At 44.7% G+C, this 25,552-nt stretch overlaps 1 protein-coding gene across 6 annotated transcripts in view; it reads right to left on the bottom strand.

The window, feature by feature from the left end:
• Positions 1-25,552, bottom strand: part of LOC118357843 (homeobox protein cut-like 2) — a 125,350-nt gene that overhangs the window by 41,606 nt on the left and 58,192 nt on the right. The gene's annotated exons all lie outside the window — the stretch shown is intronic.

Raw genomic sequence — 25,552 nt, 5'->3', positions numbered from 1 at the left:
CGACATGTCCAAGGTGAGACGGCATGGCCGAGACAGAGAGAGAGGGCGTGTTCTGCCATGATGGATAGCGTTCTCCAGCCACCTCTCCTGTCTCTCCCTCTCAGAAGGCTGGTGACTTTCCAGTGAAGCAATTATCATTGCAGAATGCATAATAGCCTAATAAATTAAAGGTGTCAGCCCTGCCTTTGTTTCACTGTAGAGGAACATCATGCCAAACCTGCATTCTCTCAATGGAGAGCGTCTGATGAACGAGTGCTGAATGGGGGTTCAGAGGCACAGCTGACAGAGAGGAAACCAAAAGCTTGATGTTTACAATGAACAGTAAGAACAAGGGAAAGTGCGACTCTGAACAGCCAACATCTGATGACAAGCGTCTCGAGACAAATTGGTGACATTGAATTGAGACCTATTGTGTGTTCCAGAACTGTCTGTAATAATACTAATAATAATAATGACCAAACAATGACATCCATTTCCACTATCAGCTGTCAGTAGTAATCTCCCCTGGGGGACACAGGTCTCCAATAAGTAAGACTGCTTAAGGTGATGATAGGTTTTTAACTCATCACGTTAACAAAACAACAAGACTACTTCCTGCGAACAGGGCTGGCTGTGACAGCACTATCAGCAGTGAAGCAGTCCCTTCCCTTCCCCACCAGTACGACATATCATTTGTCCTGTCAGATTTTCCTCTTTCACTCAATCTTATCGAGGCTGCTGGAAAACAGGCAACTGCAGAACAAATAAAATAAATAAAACAAGGGGAACTGTAGAGAGCAGTGAATGATGTGGCTGCTAGGAGAGGGAGACAGCACAGAGACTCATCACATTCTCATCCCCAGCTAAACATACTAGCACATTTGAACAAAACTTAATAAAACCTGTGTGTGTGTGTGTGTGTGTGTGTTTCAAAGGGGGTGGTGGTTGTTGGAGGTTGATAATCAGCATGGGGCTTATTGTAGAGTGCATTGACTCTAATAGGAGCCGGCTCTGCGGTTGTATGCTGCTCTCTGCTCCCACTGTGAGGAGAGTTTTACATAATTAATGACTGTTGATGTTTCCCAGGTAATCGCCCGGCAAATTCACTCCAGACTCGGCTGCCACCATCGGCGGTTCCGCTGAGAATAAGCGACACTGGAACAGACAGGTTACATTACAGGCATAAACAAGGCAATTTTGTACAGTGTCTTCAGACATTAACGTGAGCTGTTCAGGGCCATGATTCAAGTTCCTTCAGAGAAATACTGGGAGAGAGAGAGATTTTCTCTGTCTTGTAACCTACAGAGGATTTGAGATTGATGCTACTAAAGCCTGTGCTTGTGTGTATCACATATTCTGTAAGAAGTATAGAGCTAGATAAAGGCACAGCAGCTTTTCCAGGAAACAATGAGGAAACCAAATGTATTATCATTTATACTAGACTGCTGAAGATGTCCATTTGAGCATGTGTGTGTTGGAGTAAATGGTGTATTAAAAACAAAAAACTATGTTTTAAGTGAGAATAGGCATTGGTCTGAAGTCGAAAAAGAAAGGAAATTCACATGAGCACCACAATGCCGATTCCACCCATGCTCCACCAAGGTTTTCCAGCACAGAGCTTTGACCTATTACAGTAGCTATGTTGGTATTGTACTTCAAACTATGTGTAGGCAGGTTGCTTAGGATTCAAACCTTCACAAACAGCCTAATTCATACTCTTAGAAGAGCTGCTTCCACAATAATGTGATTTGTACTGGATACAAGGTAAAGTATTGGATTCTTCACACACCACAGTAAGACATTATCCCATTACGCTACTTTTCATGATTTAAAAAAAATAAATGAAAGCAAGCTATGCTTTTATACTTACGAGACCATCAGGCTTGATTGGGCTGTTTTGTCTTGTAATAATGTGGTGCATGCATCTATTTCCTTCAACCTTTATTTTAGCAATACATTTCATAAAAAAAGAATAATCATAACAACATCCTTGTTTGTACTTGAATTAATTATTGCATTAAAGATGGTGACGCAACAACAATACACATTTACAATAAGCCTATATCTAAAAATACATACGCCTAGGGGTGTGGCGAGTAGTCAGACAAAACAAGTATCGTAACGGATATGGGCAATTTTCTAGATACAATTATGATTTGAGAATTTTTGTAATGATCTGATTTTTTTCTTATTTTTTTCCCAGGTGCCAGCAAGCATATTTCTCATGTCAGTCACAGAGTTCCTAAACCACACTGTACTGTCTTTGAGTCAGTCGTGTGAGTGGTCTTAATAAATAAATAGTCTAGTTTGCCTGTCTGTAAAGAGAAGGTTGATCATGCTGCTCTGATGTGATAGAGTGGAGCTGTTATTCTCAGGTCCACTCGCTTCATAATTTCACCCGATCACTTTTCCTCACGTTTTCAGTCTTGATCATTTAGATTGCTGCTGCCTGCTACTATGATAAATCACATTACGCAGACGTTTGCTATCAAGCTATCAATGTGCATAATATCTAACAAGTGGGGCAAAAGAAGGAAAATTGAGGAAACGCTAATGCGCGTTCTGACAGAGTGATAGCAAACTTAGCTGCCACTGCAAATTGAAGACACACACACCCACCCCTCCACGCACTGCTCCTAATCTGCAGCTTTTTTTGCAGTGAGAACGTGCAGGGAGGTATCTTGCCAACATCTATTTAGGCATATCAAAACATTTCAGTTTAGGGATACGATTATGGTCATGTTGGCACACCCCTAATACAGCCAAATGAGATATACCTACACACCACATGGCCAAATGTATGTGAATACCCCTTCAAATGATTTCAGCCACACCCATTGCTAACAGGTGTATAAAAACGAGAACACAGCCATGAAATCTCCATAGACAAACATTGGCAATAGAATGGTCCGTACTGAAGAGCTCAGTGATTTTCAACATGGCACAGTCATAGGATGCCACCTTTCCAACAAGTCAGTTAGTCTAGCAAGATGGCGCCGACAGAGATGGTCGCCTCGCTTCAGGTCCTTAGGAAACTATGCAGTTGTTTGTTTTTTTCTGTATTATTTTATGTACAGTTGAAGTCAGAAGTTTACATACACTTAGGTTGGAGTCATTAAAACTCCTTTTTCAACCACTCCACAAATGTCTTATTAACAAACTATAGTTTTGGCAAGTCGGTTAGGACATCTACTTTGTGCATGACACAAGTAATTTTTCCAACAATTGTTTACAGACAGATTATTTCACCACAATTCCAGTGGGTCAGAAGTTTACATACAGTCGTGGCCAATAGTTTTGAGAATGACACAAATATACATTTTCACAAAGTCTGCTGCCTCAGTTTGTATGATGGAAATTTGCATATACTCCAGAATGTTATGAAGACTGATCAGATGAATTGCAATGAATTGCATAGTCCCTCTTTGCCATGCAAATTAACTGAATCCCCCAAAAAACATTTCTACTGCATTTCAGCCCAACCACGAAAGGACCAGCTGACGTCATGTCAGTGATTCTCTCGTTAACACAGGTGTGAGTGTTGACGAGGACAAGGCTGGAGATCACTCTGTCATGCTGATTGAGTTCGAATAACAGACTGGAACATTCAAAAGGAGGGTGTTGCTTGGAATCATTGTTCTTCCTCTGTCAAACATGGTTACCTGCAAAGAAACACGTGCCGTCATCATTGCTTTGCACAAAAAGGGCTTCATAGGCAAGGATATTGCTGCCAGTAAGATTGCGCCTAAATCAACCATTTATCGGATCATCAAGAACTTCAAGGAGAGCGGTTCAATTGTTGTGAAGAAGGCTTCAGGGCACCCAAGAAAGTCCTGCAAGTGCCAGGACCGTTTCCTAAAGTTGATTCAGCTGCGGGATCGGGGTACCACCAGTACAGAGCTTGCTCAGGAATGGCAGCAGGCAGGTGTGAGTGCATCTGTATGCACGGTGAGGCGAAGACTTTTGGAGGATGGCCTGGTGTCAAGAAGGGCAGCAAAGAAGCCACTTCTCTCCAGAAAAAACATCAGGGACAGACTGATATTCTGAAAAAGGTACAGGGATTGGACTACTGAGGACTGGGGTAAAGTCATTTTCTCTGATGAATCCCCTTTCCGATTGTTTGGGGCATCCGGAAAAAAGCTTGTCCGGAGAAGACAAGGTGAGCTCTACCATTAGTCCTGTGTCATGCCAACAGTAAAACATCCTGAGACCATTCATGTGTGGGGTTGCTTCTCAGCCAAGGGAGTGGGCTCACTCATAATTTTGCCTAAGAACACAGCCATGAATAAAGAATGGTACCAACACATCCTCCGAGAGCAACTTCTCCCAGCCATCCAGGAACAGTTTGGTGCGAACAATGCCCCTTCCAGCATGATGGAGCACCTTGCCATACGGCAAAAGTGATAACTAAGTGGCTCAGGGAACAAAACATCAATATTTTGGGTCCATGGTCAGGAAACTCCCCAGACCTTAATCCCATTAAGAACTTGTGGTCAATCCTCAAGAGGCGGGTGGACAATCAAAACCCCACAAATTCTGACAAACTCCAAGCATTGATGATGCAAGAATGGGCTGCAATTAGTCAGGATGTGGCCCAGAAGTTAATTGACAGCATGCCAGGGCGGATTGCAGAGGTCTTGAAAAAGAAGGGTCAACACTGCAAATATTGACTCTGCATCAACTTCATGTAATTGTCAATAAAAGCCTTTGACACTTAAGAAATGCTTGTAATTATACTTCAGTATTCCATAGTAACATCTGACAAAAAATATCTAAAGACACTGAGGCAGCAAACTTTGTGAAAAAATGTTTTCTTGTCATCCTCAAAACTTTTTGCCACAACTGTACATTAAGTTGACTGTGCCTTTAAACAGCTTGGAAAATTCCATAAAATTATGTCATGGTTTTAAACGCTTCTGATAGGTAATTGACAAAATTTGAGTCAACTGGAGGTGTACCTGTTGATGTATTTCAAGGCATACCTTCAAAGTCAGTGCCTCTGCTTGACAACATAGGAACATATAAAGAAATCAGCCAAGACCTCGGGAGAAAATGTAGACCTCTACAAGTCTGGTTCATCCTTGGGAGCAATTTCCAAACGCCTGATGGTACCACGTTCATCTGTACAAACAATAGTACCTAAGTATAAACACCATGGCCATACCACTCAGGAAGGAGACGCGTTCTGTCTCCTAGAGATGAACGTACTTTGGTGAGAAAAGTGCAAATAAATTCCAGAACAACAGCAAAGGACCTTGTGAAGATGCTGGAGGAAACAGGTACAAAAGTATCTATATCCACACTAAAACAAGTCCTATATCGACATAACCTGAAAGGCCGCTCAGCAAGGAAGAAGCCACTGCTCCAAAACCGCCATAAAAAAGCCAGACTACGGTTTGCAACTGCACATGGGGACAAAGATCATACTTTTTGGAGAAATGTCTTCTGGTCTGATGAAATAAAAATTTAACTGTTTGGCCATAATGAACATCGTTATGTTTGGAGGGAAAAGGGGGAGGCTTGCAAGCCGATGAACACCATCCCAACTGTGAATCACGGGGGTGGCATCATCATGTTGTGGGGGTGCTTTGCTGCAGGAGGGACTGACGCACTTCACAAAATAGATGGCATCATGAGGCGGACATTTATGTGGATATATTGAAGCAACATCCCAAGACATCAGTCAGGAAGTTAAAGCTTGGCCGCAAATGGGTCTTCCAAATGGACAATGACCCCAAGCATACTTCCAAAGTTGTGGCAAAATAGCTTAAGGACAACAAAGTCAAGGTATTGGAGTGGCCATCACAAAGCCCTGACCTCAATCCCATAGAAAATGTGTGGGCAGAATTGAAAAAGCGTGTGAGAGAAAGGAGGCCTACAAACCTGACTCAGTTACACCAGCTATGTCAGGGGTGAATTTTGGCCCATTCCTCATCTTATTGTGGGAAGCTTGTGGAAGGCTACCTGAAATGTTTGACCCAAGTTAAACCATTTAAAGGCAAGCTACCAAATACTAATTGAGTGTATGTAAACCTCTGAACCACTGGGAATGTGATGAAAGAAGTACAAGCTGAAATAAATCATTCTCTCTACTATTATTCTGACATTTCACATTCTTAAAATAAAGTGGTGATCCTAACTGGCCTAAAACAGGGATTTTTTACTATGATTAAATGTCAGGAATTGTGAAAAACTGCGTTTAAATGTGTTTGGCTAAGGTGTATGTAAACTTCCGACTTCAACTGTATTATTTCTTGTAGTTGTTGTGAATTTGTTAGACTACTTGTTAGATATTATTGCACTGTCGGAACTAGAAGCACAAGCATTTCGCTACACTTGCATTAACATCTGCTAACCATGTGTTTGTGACCAATAAAATGTGATTTGATTTGAAATTCCTGCCTTGCTAGAGTTGCCCCGGTCAACTGTAAGTGCTGTTATTGTGAAGTGGAAACGTCTGGGAGGAACAACGGCTTACCTTCGAAGTGATAGGCCAAATAAGCTCACAGAACGGGACCACCGAGTGCTGAAGCACGTAAAAATGGTCTGTCCTCAGTTGCAACACTCATTACCAAGTTTCAAACTGCCTTTGGAAGCAACGTCAGCACAATAACTGTTTGTTGGGAGCTTCATGTAATGGGTTTCCATGGCCAAGCAGCCGAGCAGCAGCACACAAGCCTAAGATCACCATGCGTAATGCCAACTGTAGAGTTTGGTGGAGGAGGAATACTGGTCTGGGGCTGTTTTTCATGGTTCGGGCTCGGCCCCTTAGTTCCACTGAAAGGAAATGTTTACGGTACAGACGATTAAGTGCTTCCAACATTGTGGCAACAGCTTGGGGAAGGACCTTTCCTGTTTCAGCATGACAATGCCCCCATGCACAAAGCGAGGTCCATACAGAAATGGTTTGTCGAGATCGGTGTGGAAGAACTTGACTGGCCTTCACAGAACCCTGACCTCAACCCCACGAACACCTTTGGGATTAATTGGAATGCCGACTGCGAGTCAGACCTAATCGCCCAACATCAGTGCCCGACTAAGTCCTCGCAGCAATTTTCCAACATCTAGTGAAAAGCTTTCCAGAAGATTGCAGGCTGTTATAGCAGCAAAGAGGGGACCAACTACATACTCATGCCCATGATTTTGGAATGAGACGAGCATATACACTGCATGACCAAAAGTATGTGGACACCTGCTTGTCATCAGATATAGTAAACTTTGTAAATACAATTCAGGGAATGGCAAAAATTACTCTTGACAAGCTACAGCCCAGTTCTGCCACACCTGATTCTACTATTCATGGTCTGAATGAACAGCTGAGTGGTAGTATCAGGTGTGGTAGCACTGGGCTTGAACAAAAAATCCTGCATAACACTGTTAATCGTCAAGAGAAGTTTTGATCATCCCTGATACAAACACTGCAACAAATGACAAAATGCTCAGAAGGACTTGCAAAAGACAAAGTCGTTAGACAACTACATAACTCTTTAAGAGAAATGATAGACATATTTACAAATCTGAAATTGGACAGGTGCTCTAAACCCTTGAATACAAAACTTCAGCTACAAATGTCCTAAGTAATGCTGTAGACAGTTGTACAACTCCAGTAAAAGAGCACACATGTCCTCATGTATAAATAGCAGTATAAATATGAAAACAGGTGGGAGAAGTCACAGATTTGGAACAGAACATACATTTTAATTATTGATAGTGTGCGAAGTACCATGTTTCCCGTGTACATTTGAATTGGCATAAGTCGTTTGTCAGTTCCACATGGGCCAGCTTGCATTTCTCCGTGACAGGCGCATTCCCACAACCCGCCACTCGGCTATAAAACACCGTGTCCCGAGGCAGTACCGTAGGGATGGCGTGCATCGCACGGATGAGGGCAACGGCCTCTTCTTTGAGTGTCTGTGAGCTGGTCTCTCCTCTGTCCTAGCAAGATGAAGGCGCGAGTATTACACATTACCACACTCACTGCCACCTGCCTGTCACTCCACAAACCCAAAGGTTTATTTAAGAGCCACCTAATATATTAGAATAAGCGTGTGTGTGTGTGTGTGTGTGTGTGTGTGTGTGTGTGTGTGTGTGTGTGTGTGTGTGTGTGTGTGTGTGTGTGTGTGTGTGTGTGTGTGTGTGTGTGTGTGTGTGTGTGTCGGTAGGGGGCTGGGAAAACTATAAACTATAATCAAAATGTATCCTCTGGGAGATGAACCCACAATCTTCAGATGCAAAGGCGGTACTTCTAGCCATCACACTATGAACCCTATTCTTAAAACACTGATTTTGACAGACGATTTAAATGAACAGTCAAAAAGGATTTTGTTTCTTTATTTCATTTGCTTGGTTAAAATACAATAGTCTAAAATAGTTGTTCTGAATAGTTCAGAAAACAGACAAATGTAATCACGTAGATAGCAAGCATGCCATTTTCTTTTGACTGCGCACAGCATGGCGCACAATTTAGGCAAGCAGGGAGGGGTTTGATTAATCTGGCCCAGGATACACCAGGCGAAAGCAGAGAGAGGGCAGATAAAACATTTTTATCAAAAGCAATCACTTTTGCGTGTGAAAACAATCCTACACATTACTATACATGCTTAATTACGTCACTTTTGTTTTGAGTCGACTTCGCCGTCAGACAGAGTGGGGCACCTGGCTCACATCTGGGAGACACACCTTACATGGGCCCCTGGGCGAGATTAATCGAACCCCCTAATGATTTTGATGTTGTTATACCTGGGTGCAACGTGTGCAGCACCCGCAACCCCTGACTACTTTTTACTTGTTGATGGCAACTTCAGATTTTCTGGGAACACACTGAAAAGTAACGTTTTAAAAAAGTATATATTTATATATTTTTTATAGAAATATATATTTAGCAGATGGATCAGCTTTAATATCACAGATAGATTGTTGCTTCCATCAATGTAATTGTCTGCATCATTTCCAATCTCCCATATATTTTGTGGTTAAACATACACTACTGTTCAAAAGTTTAGGGTCACTTAGAAATGTCCTTGTTTATGAAAGAAAAACTCATTTTTTGTCCATTAAAATAACATAAAATTGATCAGAAATACAGTGTAGACATTGTTAATGTTGTAAATGACGATTGTAACTGGAAACGGCTGATTTTTAATGGATTATCTACATAGGTGTGCCTCGTACAGAGGCCCTGTAACGAGCGTAGTCTTGAAAATGACCGGACCAAGGTGCAGCATTTATTTTTAAACGTCGCCAACAAAACAATAAACATCAAAAACGAACGTGAAGCTCCGTAAGGCTATACATGCATTAAACGAAGACAACAACCCACAAATGAGAAAAGGAAAAAAGGCTGCCTAAATATGATTCCCAATCAGAGACAACGATAGACAGCTGTCCCTGATTGAGAATTATACCTGGCCAAAAACAAAGAACCAGAAAGCATAGACTTTCCCACCGAGACACACCCTGACCAAACAAACATAGAGAATAAAAGGATCTCTACGGCGTGACAGGCCCATTATCAGCAACCATCACTCCTGTGTTCCAATGGAACGTTGTGTCAGCTAATCCAAGGTTATCATTTTAAAAGGCTAATTGATCATTAGAAAACCCTTTTGCAATTATGTTAGCACAGCTGAAAACTGTTGTCCTGATTAAAGAAGCAAAACAACTGGCCTTCTTTAGACTAGTTGAGTATCTGGAGCATATTTCTGATCAATTTGATGTTATTTTAAAGGACAATTTTTTATTTTATTTTACCTTTATTTAACCAGGTAGGCCAGCTGAGAACCAGTTCTCATATACAACTGCAACCTGGCCAAGATAAAGCAAAGCAGTGCGACAAAAACAACAACACAGAGTTACACATAAACAAAACGTACAGTCAATAACACAATAGAAAAGAAAAATAGAAAAATCTATGTAGTGTGTGCAAATATAGAAGAGTAGGGAGGTAAAGGCAATAAATAGGTCATAAAGGTGAAATAATTACAATTTAGCATTAACACTGGAGTGATAGATGTGCAGATGATGATGTGCAAGTAGAGATACTGGGGTGCAAAAAAGCAAGAGGGTAAGTAATAATATGGGGATGAGTTAGTTGGGTGTGCTATTTACAGATGGGCTGTGTACAGGTACAGTGATCGGTAAGCTGCTTTGACAGCTTTGATGCTTAAAGAGAGGGAGATTTTTTATTTTTTTATTTTTTGCAATTAGTTTCAGTCATTGGCAGCAGAGAACTGGAAGAAAAGGCAGCCAAAGTAAGTGTTGGCTTTGGGGATGGCCAGTGCAATATACCTGCTGGAGCGCGTGCTACGCGTGGGTGTTGCTATGGTGACCAGTGAGCTGAGATAAGGCGGGGCTTTACCTAGCAAAGACTTATAGATGACCTGGGTTTGGTGACGGATATGCAGTGAGGGCCAGCCAACGAGAGCATACAGGTCGCAGTGGTGGGTAGTATATGGGGCTTTGGTGAGAAAACGAATGGCACTGCGATTGACTATGTCCAGTTTGCTGAGTAGAGTGCTGGGGGCTATTTTGTAAATGACATGTTTGGCAGTATGAGTGAAGGAGGCTTTGTTGCAAAATAGAAAGCCAATTCTAGATTTAATTTTGTATTGGAGATGCTTAACGTGAGTCTGGAAGGAGAGTTGACAGTCTAACCAGACACCTAGGTATTTGTAGTTGTCCACATATTCTAGGTCAGAACTGTGCAGAGTAGTGATGCTACTTGGGCGGGAAGGTGTGGACAGCAATCGGTTGAAGAGCATGCACTTAGTTTTACTAGCATTTAAAAGCAGTTGGAGGCCATGGACGGAGTGTTGTATGGCGTTGAAGCTCGTTTGGAGGTTTGTTAGCATAGTTAGTACAAAAATGTGTTTTTCTTTCAAAAACAAGGACAATTCTAAGTGACCCCAAATGTATGAACGGTAGTGTGTATATATATATATACACATACATACACATATACATATACAGTTGAAGTCGGAAGTTTACATACAACTTAGCCAAATACATTTAAACTCAGTTTTTCACAATTCCTGACATTAAATCCTAGTAAAAATTCCCTGCTTAGGTCAGTTAGGATGACCACTTTATTTTAAGAATGTGAAATGTCAGAATAATAATAGAGAGAATTATTTATTTTGGCCTGTACTGCTTGTATCACATGCCCAGTGTTTCAGAAGTTTACATACACTCATTTAGTATTTGGTAGCATTGCCTTTAAATGGTTTAACTTGGATCAAACGTTTCGGGTAGCCTTCCAGAAGCTTCCCACAATAAGTTGGGTAAATTTTGGCCCATTCCTCCTGACAGAGCTGGTGTAACTGAGTCAGGTTTGTAGGCCTCCTTGCTTGCACACACTTTTTCAGTTCTGCCCACACATTTTCTATAGGATTGAGATAAGGGCTTTGTGATGGCCACTCCAATACCTTGACTTTGTTGTCCTTAAGCCAATTTGCCACAACTTTGGAAGTATGCTTGGGGTTCTTGTCCATTTGGAACTTCCTGACTGATGTCTTGAGATATTGCTTCAGTATATTCACATAATTGTCCTTCCTCATAATGCCATCTTTTTTTTTGTGAAGTGCACCAGTCCCTCCCATGATGTCAAGCAAAGAGGCACTGGGTTTGAAGGTAGGCCTTGAAATACATCCACAGGTACACCTCCAATTGACTCAAATGATGTCAATTAGCCTATCAGAAGCTTCTAAAGCCATTACATAATTTAATGGAATTGTCCAAGCTGTTTACTGGCAGTCAACTTAGTGTATGTAAACTTCTGACCCATCTTTTGAGATCTCGTTTATTCGAGGCATGGTTCACATCAGACAATGCTTCTTGTGAATAGCAAACTCAAATTTGGTAAGTGTTTTTTATAGGGCAGAGCATCTCTAACCAACATTTCCAATCTCGTCTCATTGATTGGACTCCAGGTTAACTGACTCCTGACTCCAATTAGCTTTTGGAGAAGTCATTAGCCTAGGGGTTCACATACTTTTTCCAACCTACACTGTGAATGTTTAAATGATGTATTCAATATAGACAAGACAAAAATACAATCATTTGTGTGTTATTAATGTAAGCACACTGTGTTTGTCTATTGTTGTGACTTAGATGAAGATCAGATCAAATTTGATGATCAGTTTATGCAGAAATCCAGGTAATTCCAAAGGGTTGACATACCTTTTCTTGCCACTGTATATATACTGTAAATCATTGGTTGGAGCTCATAACAAGGCATGTTCCATGTTGCAGGCAGGCAGGCAGACAGACAGACAGACACGATCCCACTTCTGGGAGCCAGTCCAGCTCTATATCAGAGCATGTTAAATTACATATTTAAACACGACACCCTGGGAGGGCAATTTTTTTACTGCTCTCACCCCATTACTCATTTGTAATAACCTTTAAGGATTTTTGATGTCATACATATTTTACAGAGAGATATCACTCATTTTCACAGTGAGCATGGAGTTCTGTGGGCCTGTCAATGACAGATCCCTGTTAGATCTGTGAAGGTGTGCCGTCATACACTATAATTAGAACGAGGTAAGGACAAAGAGTAATATTCACAAGGTGCGTGTGCGCGTGTGTGTGTGCGCGTGTGCGAGTGTGTGTACGTGCACCCTTAGAGTGTTTATCAATACTATATACTGAAGAAAATTGGATGACACTTTAATAGAAAACAATTATATAGTGCAGTGCTTTCAGAGGTGAGCCAACATTCTCCCAAAAACCAGCTTGCAGAAAAAAGTGGAGTAACTGTCATAACAGTACATAAAGCCTTTTAGGAGGTGACCTGATGACCATTTAGAGACTCGAGAGTCCATTTTGTGGCAGTGTAAATCAGCAACCCAATGAGCAAGTTTTCTCTTTCTCCTCCTCCCCCTGTCTCTGTGAGAGAGCTGGCCCGGACCCGCACTGCACTCCCCCCTGTCTCTGTGAGAGAGCTGGCCCGGACCCGCACTGCACTCCCCCCTGTCTCTGTGAGAGAGCTGGCCCGGACCCCCTGTCTCTGTGAGAGAGCTGGCCCGGACCCGCACTGCACTTCCCCTGTCTCTGTGAGAGAGCTGGCCCGGACCCGCACTTCCCCTGTCTCTGTGAGAGAGCTGGCCCGGACCCGCACTGCACTCCCCCTGTCTCTGTGAGAGAGCTGGCCCGGACCCGCACTGCACTCCCCCCTGTCTCTGTGAGAGAGCTGGCCCGGACCCGCACTGCACACCTCCCTGTCTCTGTGAGAGAGCTGGTCCGGACCCGCACTGCACTCCCCTGTCTCTGTGAGAGAGCTGGCCCGGACCCGCACTGCACTCCCCCTGTCTCTGTGAGAGAGCTGGCCCGGACCCGCACTGCACTCCCCCCTGTCTCTGTGAGAGAGCTGGCCCGGACCCGCACTGCACTCCCCCTGTCTCTGTGAGAGAGCTGGCCCGGACCCGCACTGCACTCCCCCCTGTCTCTGTGAGAGAGCTGGCCCGGACCCGCACTGCACTCCCCCCTGTCTCTGTGAGAGAGCTGGCCCGGACCCGCACTGCACTCCCCCTGTCTCTGTGAGAGAGCTGGTCCGGACCCGCACTGCACACCTCCCTGTCTCTGTGAGAGAGCTGGTCCGGACCCGCACTGCACTCCCCCCTGTCTCTGTGAGAGAGCTGGCCCGGACCACTCCCCTGCACTGCACCCGCACTCCCCCCCCTGTCTCTGTGAGCAGCAGCTGGCCCGGACCCCCTGCACTGCACTCCCCCTGTCTCTGTGAGAGAGCTGGCCCGGACCCGCACTGCACTCCCCCCTGTCTCTGTGAGAGAGCTGGCCCGGACCCGCACTGCACTCCCCCTGTCTCTGTGAGAGAGCTGGCCCGGACCCGCACTGCACTCCCCCCTGTCTCTGTGAGAGAGCTGAGACTGCACTCCCCTGCTGGCCCCCGGACCCGCACTGCACTCCCCTGTCTCTGTGAGAGAGCTGGCCCGCACTCCCCTGACCCGCCCGCACTGCACTCCCCCTGTCTCTGTGAGAGAGCTGGCCCGGACCCGCACTGCACTCCCCCTGTCTCTGTGAGAGAGCTGGCCCGGACCCGCACTGCACTCCCCTGTCTCTGTGAGAGAGCTGGCCCGGACCCGCACTGCACTCCCCCTGTCTCTGTGAGAGAGCTGGCCCGGACCCGCACTGCACTCCCCCCTGTCTCTGTGAGAGAGCTGGCCCGGACCCGCACTGCACTCCCCCTGTCTCTGTGAGAGAGCTGGCCCGGACCCGCACTGCACTCCCCCTGTCTCTGTGAGAGAGCTGGCCCGGACCCGCACTGCACTCCCTCCTGGTTGGGACATCCTCCATGACCGCTGGATGCCAGCCTAAAGCCCATGCACCCCGGTGCCAAGGCTGTTCTAAAAACAAATGGTCTGTTTGGTTAATGTACACTCGTTGACCTCCCCTGCCAGGAGTTTGATTTCCTCATGATTGTAATGAGGATCTATCCTGTCTGATCCCTCATGTTACATGTCCAGGTTGGTTTAGATTTGGGGTTAATGTTGGGGTTCTAGTTGAACACACATGACACATGATGGGATGAGTGTTACACTGAAAATAAGGAAAGATCAAGTCTCACTGAAAAAAAAAACAATCTACAGAAGCTAGAAGTTTTATCATATTGGTCAAAATTAGTTTCAAATATGAGCGTAATTAAGCAATAAGGCACAAGGAGGTGTGGTATATGGCCAATATACCACGGCTAAGGGCTGTTCTTAAGCACGACGCAACACGGAGTGTTGGCTATATACCACAAACCTCCGAGGTGCCTTATTGCTATTATAAACTAGTTACCAATGTAATTAGAGCGGTAATAATAAATGTTTTGTCATACTCGTGGTATATTCCACGGCTGTCAGCCAATCAGCATTCAGAAGCTCGAACCACACAGTTTATAATGAAAAATATACACGGTTTAGCCTACAGGAGATCCATTTTGAATTGAATCTCATAAAGCAACCCTTCAGAATGCTTTAGATCAGAGTTTCATGACTGCACTCCTTCTGTTACGTAAGCCTCTATACACTCAGAGTGTAGGACAACTCCACCCGGGGAATAAATGAAGCAACCTGGCGCACGGCTGCAGACACTGTGATTTGGGCAGTTTTTCACACAGGATATTATAGCTCTGCAACGCTAGCTAGCCCCACTGCCATTTCAGGCTCTGCCTCATTAGAGAGAGAGGAAGCATCTTCAATGAGTGAAAAAAACGACTTTACAAAATACTTTATAAGGAAAGACTGGAGGAATAGAAGAGCACATTTGCCCAATGCCCACAGCCTCATGGGCTTGCTGTAACAGTACTTGCGGCACTGCTACAGATGGCTTCAGGATGCAAACACTACACACACACACGCACACACACATGCATAGGCATAAGTATGGTATCCAAGGCCAGGCATGCCAGGAAGTGTCTGTGGAGATGAGTGTCACCATACATCCCCCAGGCTGGGGTCTCCAGCCCCGTCCAACAGGGGCACCAGCAGATGACCTGCTCACAATGCCTGCAATTACCCCCAACCCTCCCTCCCTATGCTTCACAACAGACAACAGGGACAATAATGAAAAAGAAAAGAGAGAGGGCAGATTGAGAATGTGTATGTGCTCTTAAGCGTGGGTGTTTGTGAGTGGGTGTGCATACGTGTGTGTCTGAGCATGTGATAAAGGGAGTCTGTAGAAGCCTGCTCATGGACACGGGTTAAATTTAATTCATTTATTAGTGGTAAACAATTAATAAAACAGAGACATCACATAATCCTCCAGCACCAACATCTGTCGTTCATGTGTCTCGCTAGACAACACGCAGGCACACACAACAACAGGCAAGCACGCAATCCCATAGTCATGCATGCACCCAGGCAAATGACACAACCACGCATTCAACACATCATTCCAGTTAAACAGACTGAGTGGTACACATACACCACACCAGATCAAGCCACCCACTGAATCAGTTAAAACCAGAGAGATGTGTTGTAAAGCAACCCTGTGTCCCGAGTGAATAACCTGGTCCATCTGTAAAGAGTGACACACGGCCAAGCCCCCTGTTCGTACCAGTGTGTCCCTCTCCATTCAGATCCAGCTGACGCCTCTAGTCCTCCATCTCTCTCCCTGTGTCAGTGGCAGGGCCCCAACATCAGCAGCTGTTCCCCTTGGCTGTCCCAGCAGCCCCTCTCCAGGCTGGGCCCATCATGCTGAAGGAATGGGAACTCTCACACTACTCCACGGAGACCCAATTAAAAGGGACGGAACTCGGACGGAATCATAGGGAGATGCAGAATTGCTACTTTAATTGAAGCTCTCTCTCTCTCTCTCTCTCTCTCTCTCTCTCTCTCTCTCTCTCTCTCTCTCTCTCTCTCTCTCTCTCTCTCTCTCTCTCTCTCTCTCTCTCTCTCTCTCTCTCTCTCTCTCTCTCTCTCTCTCTCTCTCTCTCTCTCTCTCTCTCTCTCTCTCTCTCTCTCTCTCTCTCTCTCTCTCTCTCTCTCTCTCTCTCTCTCTCTCTCTCTCTCTCTCTCTACCATTGCCACTTTACTCCTCTCTCATGAGAGGAAAGAAGGGAAGAGACCCACAGGCGAGAGCCGTTTGTGGGAAAGGCAAATAGCTCTGTGGTGCCCGGGTTTGGCTGCACAAGGGGAGATATAATTTAGGACAATGTATTTTATTGAAGAAAGTAACTAGAAATAATGAATTTAGACTGTACTGTATGTAAAGGGAAAAAACCTTTCCCCTTAAACTATACATGAGTTAAAACTATGGGTTGCTTCTCTTTCTTTCCTCTTTATGCACAGTTCTCTTCCTCTGCAGGAGAGTTCCTTGCTTTAATATAACCACATGTTAATTAGTATTGTAGTTAATCCGTTATTGAAGAGACCCAAACTGTCAGGTCACATTATAAACAATCGGTCCAATGGTAGTGCGTGTGACATTTTGAGCTGCTATCTCTCCTAGCTAAATGTTCCCTAGGTACTAATTGGCCTACTTTACGCTGTCTTTCTTTGAATTGCTAGTTTTTTATAGTTTGGGATATTGGCCCTGACAAGCGTCATCCTACACTGTATGTGCAAAACTCCACATTTTCTGTACATGGACAGCAAAAAATTTAAATAAATGATTTAACCCTTTGAATTATATCAGTTAATTAAAGACTGTAGCATTGAGGCCTGCAGTACCTTCATGGGATATTAAACATCATTTGAAAGGAGAATAAAAGTTCAAACACTTAGCTAGCAGCAAAGTGAGCGTAACTTTTCTCTCCTTTGCATTATTTAAGATGGGCTCCATCATTTTATCAATCTATCGATCTCCCACCAGAAAGATGAAAATTGAAAAATAATGAGGCCGATGAATGCTGTGTAAAGAACATCAATGTATGAAATGTAATTATCTGTGCTGGAAAGAGAGAGAGAGAGAAAAAGGGGGCTGCTGTTTTCTAAAACAAAAAGAGAGCAAAAAAAGAAGCAGTTAATATTTTTCCCTCTCTGCATATTTTAATTACCAGATCAATCATAACTACATACAGCGGTGCTTTCACAAGAGAGGAGAAAATTGCAAGTCTAAATGAAAAACAATAGATTTACTTTAAAGGCTTGGCTTCTTTTGAAGTCTAAATAAAAATTTCAGGTACCTTTAGGAGAGCCTTCTTCTGAAAGTTATGATATTTAATTAGTGGGTTTAGATTCTACTGAAAATAAACTTCACAGCCCAACACAATTTGAAATGAAAACTGGAGGATCCAGACAAGAGGAAATTAAAATCTCACCACACAGGCGGACTTTGTCTTCTGACAGGAGCCCATGCTCCAAACCAGCTGCACTGCAACTGGTTTCATCTCCAGCTGTGTCTCTGTGGTGGACGTAAGAAGACATTCTCTCCGTCTCTAACTGGTTCTGTTTCTGTGACTGACTGGGTCTGTGGCTCAGTGGTTGTTTGGCGAGAATCACAGCATCACAATGTGGAATTGGTGGAGCAGCTCCCCGTTCCGCCTTTTCCTCCTCACATGGGTTTTTCCTGGTTGTACGAACGCTGATGTTTATTTCTCCTGGCATGTCCTCGCCGGCGCAGAGCCACCGATTTCACACATTTTTATTGGCTAATTTGACTGTGCTCTTGCCAGGAGCTAAGAGGATGCCAGCCAGGAGTCACAGCATCCCAAGAACACGGCTACTTTACTCTGCTCCGATCTCAGACTGGGGTGCTTGGGGGAGCCTAACGCCTGTCTCATAACAAGTCAGTTGACTTCGAATATGTCGAGATTTTGGCAATTACCTACTTCCCCAGAACTCTGTATAGCATTTTTATGTCTCTGTGTCCAGTATGAAGGAAGTCTGAGGTAATTTTGCGAGCCAACGCTAACTAGCGTTAGCGCAATGACTGGAGGTCTATGGGTATCTGCTACAGTAGCATGCTAGTTAGTAGTTGAGAGGAGTGAGTGTTTCAGAGATCACCTGTTTGTCAAAGGGGTGGGTAAGGGAGTGTGAGGGAATGTGAGTGGCTGGCTGTTATGGTGGTAGGAGATTTACAGGGAGAGGATGTACGGGCAGTCTGAGGCCCTATAAGAGCAGCACAGCACAGACACCTCTGTGTGCGTCCATCCTCAAACATGGCTAACATTTGCACAGTATCGTTACTCAGGCGTGGCGTCTCCGGGGTCAGAGGTTTGTGCTGTCAGGACTATAGAAATTAAACCCAGCACTGCAGAGCAGAATGTGCTGAAACTCATCAATTCCACATGGCTAGAGAGGAAAGTAGCTATTTATAACATCAGCCCCTTCTCTCTCTATACCTGGTGTGAATCCTTATATCTAAACACGCTGCAATAATGATGAATATCACCAACTGGGATGCGCAGACATATCACAACCGCATCCTCAAGCACAACCCTGAGGTGTAATGAGACTAACACTGGGAGGTGTAATGAGACTAACACTGAGAGGTGTAATGAGACTAACACTGAGAGGTGTAATGAGACTAACACTGGGAGAGGTAATGAGACTAACACTGAGAGGTCTAATGAGACTAACACTGGGAGGTGTAATGAGACTAACACTGAGAGGTGTAATGAGACTAACACTGAGAGGTGTAATGAGACTAACACTGGGAGGTGTAATGAGACTAACACTGAGAGGTGTAATGAGACTAACACTGGGAGGTATAATGAGACTAACTCTAAGAGGTGTAATGAGACTAACACTGGGAGGTGTAATGAGACTAACACTGAGAGGTGTAATGAGACTAACACTGGGAGGTGTAATGAGACAAACACTTAGAGGTGTAATGAGACTAACACTGAGAGGTGTAATGAGACTAACACTGAGAGGTGTAATGAGACTAACACTGGGAGGTGTAATGAGACTAACACTGGGAGGTGTAATGAGACTAACACTGAGAGGTATAATGAGACTAACACTGAGAGGTGTAATGAGACTAACACTGAGAGGTGTAATGAGACTAACACTGGGAGGTGTAATGAGACTAACACTGAGAGGTATAATGAGACTAACACTGAGAGGTGTAATGAGACTAACACTGGGAGGCTGATGGAGGAGGAGGGATCCAAACACAACTGAATCAAATCATCAGTCAAGAAAGAAGAAGATAAGTTAAGAGAGAGTCATATGTAAAAGTCTGTGCTTTGGGTCTTCTTCTGTGGCATGTCCCACACGACTCCCTAGGTCTCTGTGTATGGACTTTTGAATTAGCAGAGCTGCAACACTAATTATTACCAATGTCAAAGGAAGCAGAAGAAAGAGATGACTGCTTCCACAGAACAGACTGCCTGGGCCGAGGGACATTATATTCTAACCCAGTAATTCATGCTTGGAAAAATAAATGAGATTCGACTGAACCTCTTAACCAATACGTGTTTTCTTACTCTACTGGCTACTGTAACTATATTAATGACAGTAATTCAAATGCAGAGAAAATAACTCCACAAGGCAGAAGCATGACAAGTACAATACAGTATGTTCTTAATGGGAGCACTACTGCTGCATCAGTTGAGTGGAGGGCTGTGTGTGGAGCGCCACTGGAGATGAGAGGTGGGAGGTCATGTTAAATATGAGCTCCTATTGGTGCTTCGAGCCACACCCTCTCTCCACTAGACATGGGCGGAGGGTGTCTCTGGTTTACATGGCTCCTGCAGCCCATTATATTCCCAACAATCGGCCGGAGGTGCGATGTGTGCTGTTCATACCTAATGGCCTGGAGTTCCTGTATGGACCTAGGCTGGCTGGCTGGCTGCTCAATGAGCCTGAGACAGACAGACAGCAGAGGTAGGTGGAGACCGCATTAGAACCGCCTCATGAGCCCAGTACGAGCTCTTGGTGAAAATGGACATGGTAGGGTGTGACAGATCCAGCCAGACAGGGGAGTTGGAATGGGTCACATCCAGAGATATCTCAGCTACCGTACCTCATTGCATTGTTCTGGAGATTAAATCGTGTTGTTGAATTTTGTGAAGGGGGGGGGGTTATCGCTACCACATTGTGTTTTACTGGACAAAGTCACACTTTCAACACTGTGCCAACCTCACCGTTAAAGACACCTACCATGAGATGAGGACTCTACTAACCAACCCAACCCCACCGACCCATCCGATCATCTGACCATCCGATCAGCCTATCCGCACCTTATATCCAGACAATTTCGTTCATGACGAAGATCGGTCTTCATTGAGCTGTTTAAGCGGGAGCATCGCTGCTGCATTTCACAAACGGCGCAGTCCCTCATCTATGAAAGTGCCATAGAGCCCCTCAGACAATTAGGCAGGGAAAGCTTTACGACCGTTAGCCGCAGCGCCGCGTCGCTCTCGCCACCGGCAGCACAGCCAGGAGCGCTGGCTCGGGCAGAAAGGTAATTATAGAGCCTCTCGTAATGACATGGAGGAAGCTTGCGTCATAACACGTACAGATTTTTTTTATCACAGCGCCATAATTAATTATCATCCTTTACTCTTTGATTCATTCCACTATTCATAACATATTTATACATTCAAGATGAATGATCATTTCCTTCAGGAATTCATCAAAAAGAGGAAGGACTGGTCTCCTCTCGATGGATGATCAAAGAGTGTGTGTCTGAGTCTCTACCTGGCTAGCGGCAGTGCTGCCCGCTCTGCTCTGTATGGGTTCAGGTTCTGGGTTCAGGCTCTGGGTTCAGGCTCTGGGTTCAGGCTCTGGGCTCAGGGTTTATGTGCAGGTCTGCAACAGGAGGCTGATAGACCGGTGTCTCTGCAGGACATCGGTCTCATATCGCCTGATAGACTGGTGTCTCTGCAGGACATCGGTCTCATATCGCCTGATAGACTGGTGTCTCTGCAGGACATCGGTCTCATATCACCTGATAGACTGGTGTCTCTGCAGGACATCGGTCTCATATCACCTGATAGACTGGTGTCTCTGCAGGACATCGGTCTCATATCACCTGATAGACTGGTGTCTCTGCAGGACATCGGTCTCATATCACCTGATAGACTGGTGTCTCTGCAGGACATCGGTCTCATATCGCCTGATAGACTGGTGGCTCTGCAGGACATCGGTCTCATATCACCTGATAGACTGGTGTCTCTGCAGGACATCGGTCTCATATCACCTGATAGACTGGTGTCTCTGCAGGACATCGGTCTCATATCACCTGATAGACTGGTGTCTCTGCAGGACATCGGTCTCATATCACCTGATAGACTGGTGTCTCTGCAGGACATCGGTCTCATATCACCTGATAGACTGGTGTCTCTGCAGGACATCGGTCTCATATCACCTGATAGACTGGTGTCTCTGCAGGACATCGGTCTCATATCGCCCGATAGACTGGTGTCTCTGCAGGACATCGGTCTCATATCGCCCGATAGACTGGTGTCTCTGCAGGACATCGGTCTCATATCGCCCGATAGACTGGTGTCTCTGCAGGACATCGGTCTCATATCGCCCGATAGACTGGTGTCTCTGCAGGACATCGGTCTCATATCGCCCGATAGACCGGTGTCTCTGCAGGACATCGGTCTCATATCGCCTGATAGACCGGTGTCTCTGCAGGACATCGGTCTCATATCGCCTGATAGACTGGTGTCTCTGCAGGACATCGGTCTCATATCACCTGATAGACTGGTGTCTCTGCAGGACATCGGTCTCATATCGCCCGATAGACTGGTGTCTCTGCAGGACATCGGTCTCATATCGCCCGATAGACTGGTGTCTCTGCAGGACATCGGTCTCATATCGCCCGATAGACTGGTGTCTCTGCAGGACATCGGTCTCATATCGCCCGATAGACTGGTGTCTCTGCAGGACATCGGTCTCATATCGCCTGATAGACCGGTGTCTCTGCAGGACATCGGTCTCATATCGCCTGATAGACTGGTGTCTCTGCAGGACATCGGTCTCATATCGCCCGATAGACTGGTGTCTCTGCAGACGTCTGAAGTACCTATATGCCTTGATTGGAAAGGTATTGAAATTCCCATTCATAACATGCTCATTAATGGAGCTTGGATAAAAACACATGTGTAACATGATAAGCAGATATGAATTCCTAGATTCCTAATAGAGATGGCTTTATGAACAGCTGTCATTTCTTCACCTCTTACCAGTAAAACCCTTGATGTCGGTGTAGCACCTACCCCGGTGATCAAGTTGCCAATATACACCTGTACAGAATTCTACCAATATATCTGCTATTGACTTGAAGAGATTTAGGATTATCTCCTCTCTGTAAGAGCACTACATTGCATAGCCTACTCCGTACTCCTAGAGAATGATCAACATTTACTCCACATATCATCACCACAACCTCAGGGTAAGAGATGGCACAGTTAGAAAACAGGTGTCGCCCATCCAACCCTCAGTCGGCATTGCATTAATAGCTGTTTGATGTTTTGACGTCTAGTCAGCTCGATTGTACCTTTCTGGCTGATAATGAGGGCCAATAATGATTCCTGAGCTCGAGGGGTTAATGGCATGTAACCGGCAGAGAAGCTAATTACACGTTACAAACTATTTATCAGATTCTCCATCTGCGCAACGCAAGCACCACAACTCTCATTGTGCACGCTAAATTACTCCTCGGATTATTGTAAAGCAAGTTTCCTCAATTAGGGTCCCGGGCTGCTGTTTTCTTACTCTGAGTAGGTTACCAAACGACATCAAGAGAAGAGGAGAAAATTTGATGACTGGTTAATTTGGGCCTGACATCCCCAACAATTCAAAGCCAGTATCTACAGTGTCTTGTATCTACAGTATCTGGCTGTATGAAGAAGAACATAGCCTCACAGGAATCCACAGGCAACAGATTCCAGAATTCCATCACAGTTTTTTGTTGAGAAGGTGAAGTCTTATGGGGGATTTACACTCTAAAATGAGAGCGAGGTGTAAATTGCATCTTGGATCCCATGTAGGCTTGGTGGAGACTGCAATACCGTATAGTTAGATGGCAAGGGAATGTTGTGTGAAAGTTGTGTGAACGGCACATGGCGCTAAACGAGGCTCAGGCCCAGTCCAACAGGCCTCTCTCTCCTGCGATCGGTTATTTGAGAAATAACTCATATCCCCCAGCCCCAAAGGTGTGCCGGAGACCATGGAGACACGTACCATCTCATCTGTCTCTGCAGTAAATTTTATTAAAATTACCTTCATTATAAGACAGTGTTCATTATAAAACCAAAAACGCTGGTCTCCCAGGGCCCAGTGGATTAATAAGGACAGCGGTGTATTTTAAGCCGTAAACTCAGCTCCTCACTGTCCTTAATCTCCTTCCCACTTCACAAGGCCAAATTAACACCTCTCCCAAGCTCTGACGGGACCTCATTAGCAAACTTCCAGGGAAAGAAAGAAAAGAGGAACGAAGGAGAAGAAGGAGGGAAGCGACCAATGACAGCCACCAGCTCTGGGATTAACCCTTTCTGGTGCTTCAGCTCTGTGAAAACTAGGTCGCCGTCGACATGTTTCTAATCAGTCGCCTGGTTAACGATAATTAGAAGACGAGATCGGACGAGGGATGAGAGAGAAAGTAGGAGGGGTACATTGAAATGAAACAGAAAAGAAAGAGAGCCTGTCATGTCGCAAACACTTCAAAGGGAGAAACTTCTCTTTTAAAAGTGCCATGATGAGGGTCCAAATACCAAAAGGGACTCCTCTGGGCCACAGCCCCGGGCGAGGAGGGGGGAGCAGATCTCTCAAATATAGACACACACACACACACACACACACACACACACACACACACACACACACACACACACACACACACACACACACACACACACACACACACACACACACACACACACACACACACACACACACACACACACACACACACACACACACGCTTGTGACTCATACACCACCTGTTCGGTGCAGCTGTAGAGGAGCTTTAGTGTATCCCAAAACACACAGCCAAACAAGCTCCTGCAATTACAAGTCCTATTTACTGTGCTTCTCACATGAAGCAGCAGGTATAACTCCCACAGCTTTACTCTAAGGCCTGGCAGATTACTGGTGGGTAAAGTTCACAAGCCTCCACAAGCTGTTTGACATTAAGCAGGAAGGTCAAAGTGTATCAGAAAACACCAGGGGTTTTATTTATGATGATGCATACTTTTTCTGGCAAAAAAATGTCCCTTCTGAAGATAGCTGAAAATGACTGTATATACAGTAGGTAGCTAGTACAATTTACTTTCAAATCTGCACTTTGATGAGTTATCCAAAGTAGAGGTGCAGACCTTTCAGTGTTTCTGCATTCAAAATTAGTGCCCCCACATCATAGCATTTCTACCAAACATACTTTCAATAATCTGTCCGTGTAATTTATAAAGGTTCTTTAGCCATTTGTGCCAGTGAGGTAGCCAAACCTGCCCGCTTAGGTTTGGCTACCTGGCTTATGACGTGTTCATATGCGCTACCTGGGTGGCAAGGGAGCTTTGGGGACCCAAACCCTAAAACTGTATTATACAATGGGAAGAATGTCCTTTTAAAAAGTCACTAGAGTTGACCGTTTCATAGTCGTTCTACTAAATAACTACTGCTACACACACTTCCAGTGGAAGCGTTGATACCTTTCTTCCTTCAAAACAGAGGCCTCCTTAATTATCAGCTACCTACTTTGTTTACTTACCAAACATCTTTGCTCCCAGTTGTCAAACATCAATAGTGCTCAAATGAGTCCCCTAGGTTCATGTTAAGCACAATAAAGATACGTCAGGGCACTTTAGATACGGCATTTTGAGGTCTCTGCCTTTGCAGTCACAGTAATTTAATTGACATTGGCACCAACCTCACATATCAGCAATGACTTCAGACAAAACAGACGGTCATTCTGGCATAGATAATTACAAACCACTTAAAAAAAACACGTAGACTATGATCACACATGAGAACCAGAAAATCCATGCAGAGTGTTATCATATTTTGTGATTCAGCTTTCAGGTTAGTTGAGGAGAGAGAGGTAGACTGGAAACATTATTTGCGGTATCACTTCAATATGCCTCTGCTTTGTGGACCATAACGTAGCTCACAAATGTGATTTATGACCTTGGTTTAATGGCTAGAGCAGAGCCTTGGTAGGTATCAGATGA

Source organism: Oncorhynchus keta, chromosome 25, assembly GCF_023373465.1.
Source record: "Oncorhynchus keta strain PuntledgeMale-10-30-2019 chromosome 25, Oket_V2, whole genome shotgun sequence".
Classification (NCBI taxonomy): Eukaryota; Metazoa; Chordata; class Actinopteri; order Salmoniformes; family Salmonidae; genus Oncorhynchus; species Oncorhynchus keta.
Note: the sequence above shows the minus strand (reverse complement) of the source record. Positions and strands in the feature narration are given on the sequence as shown.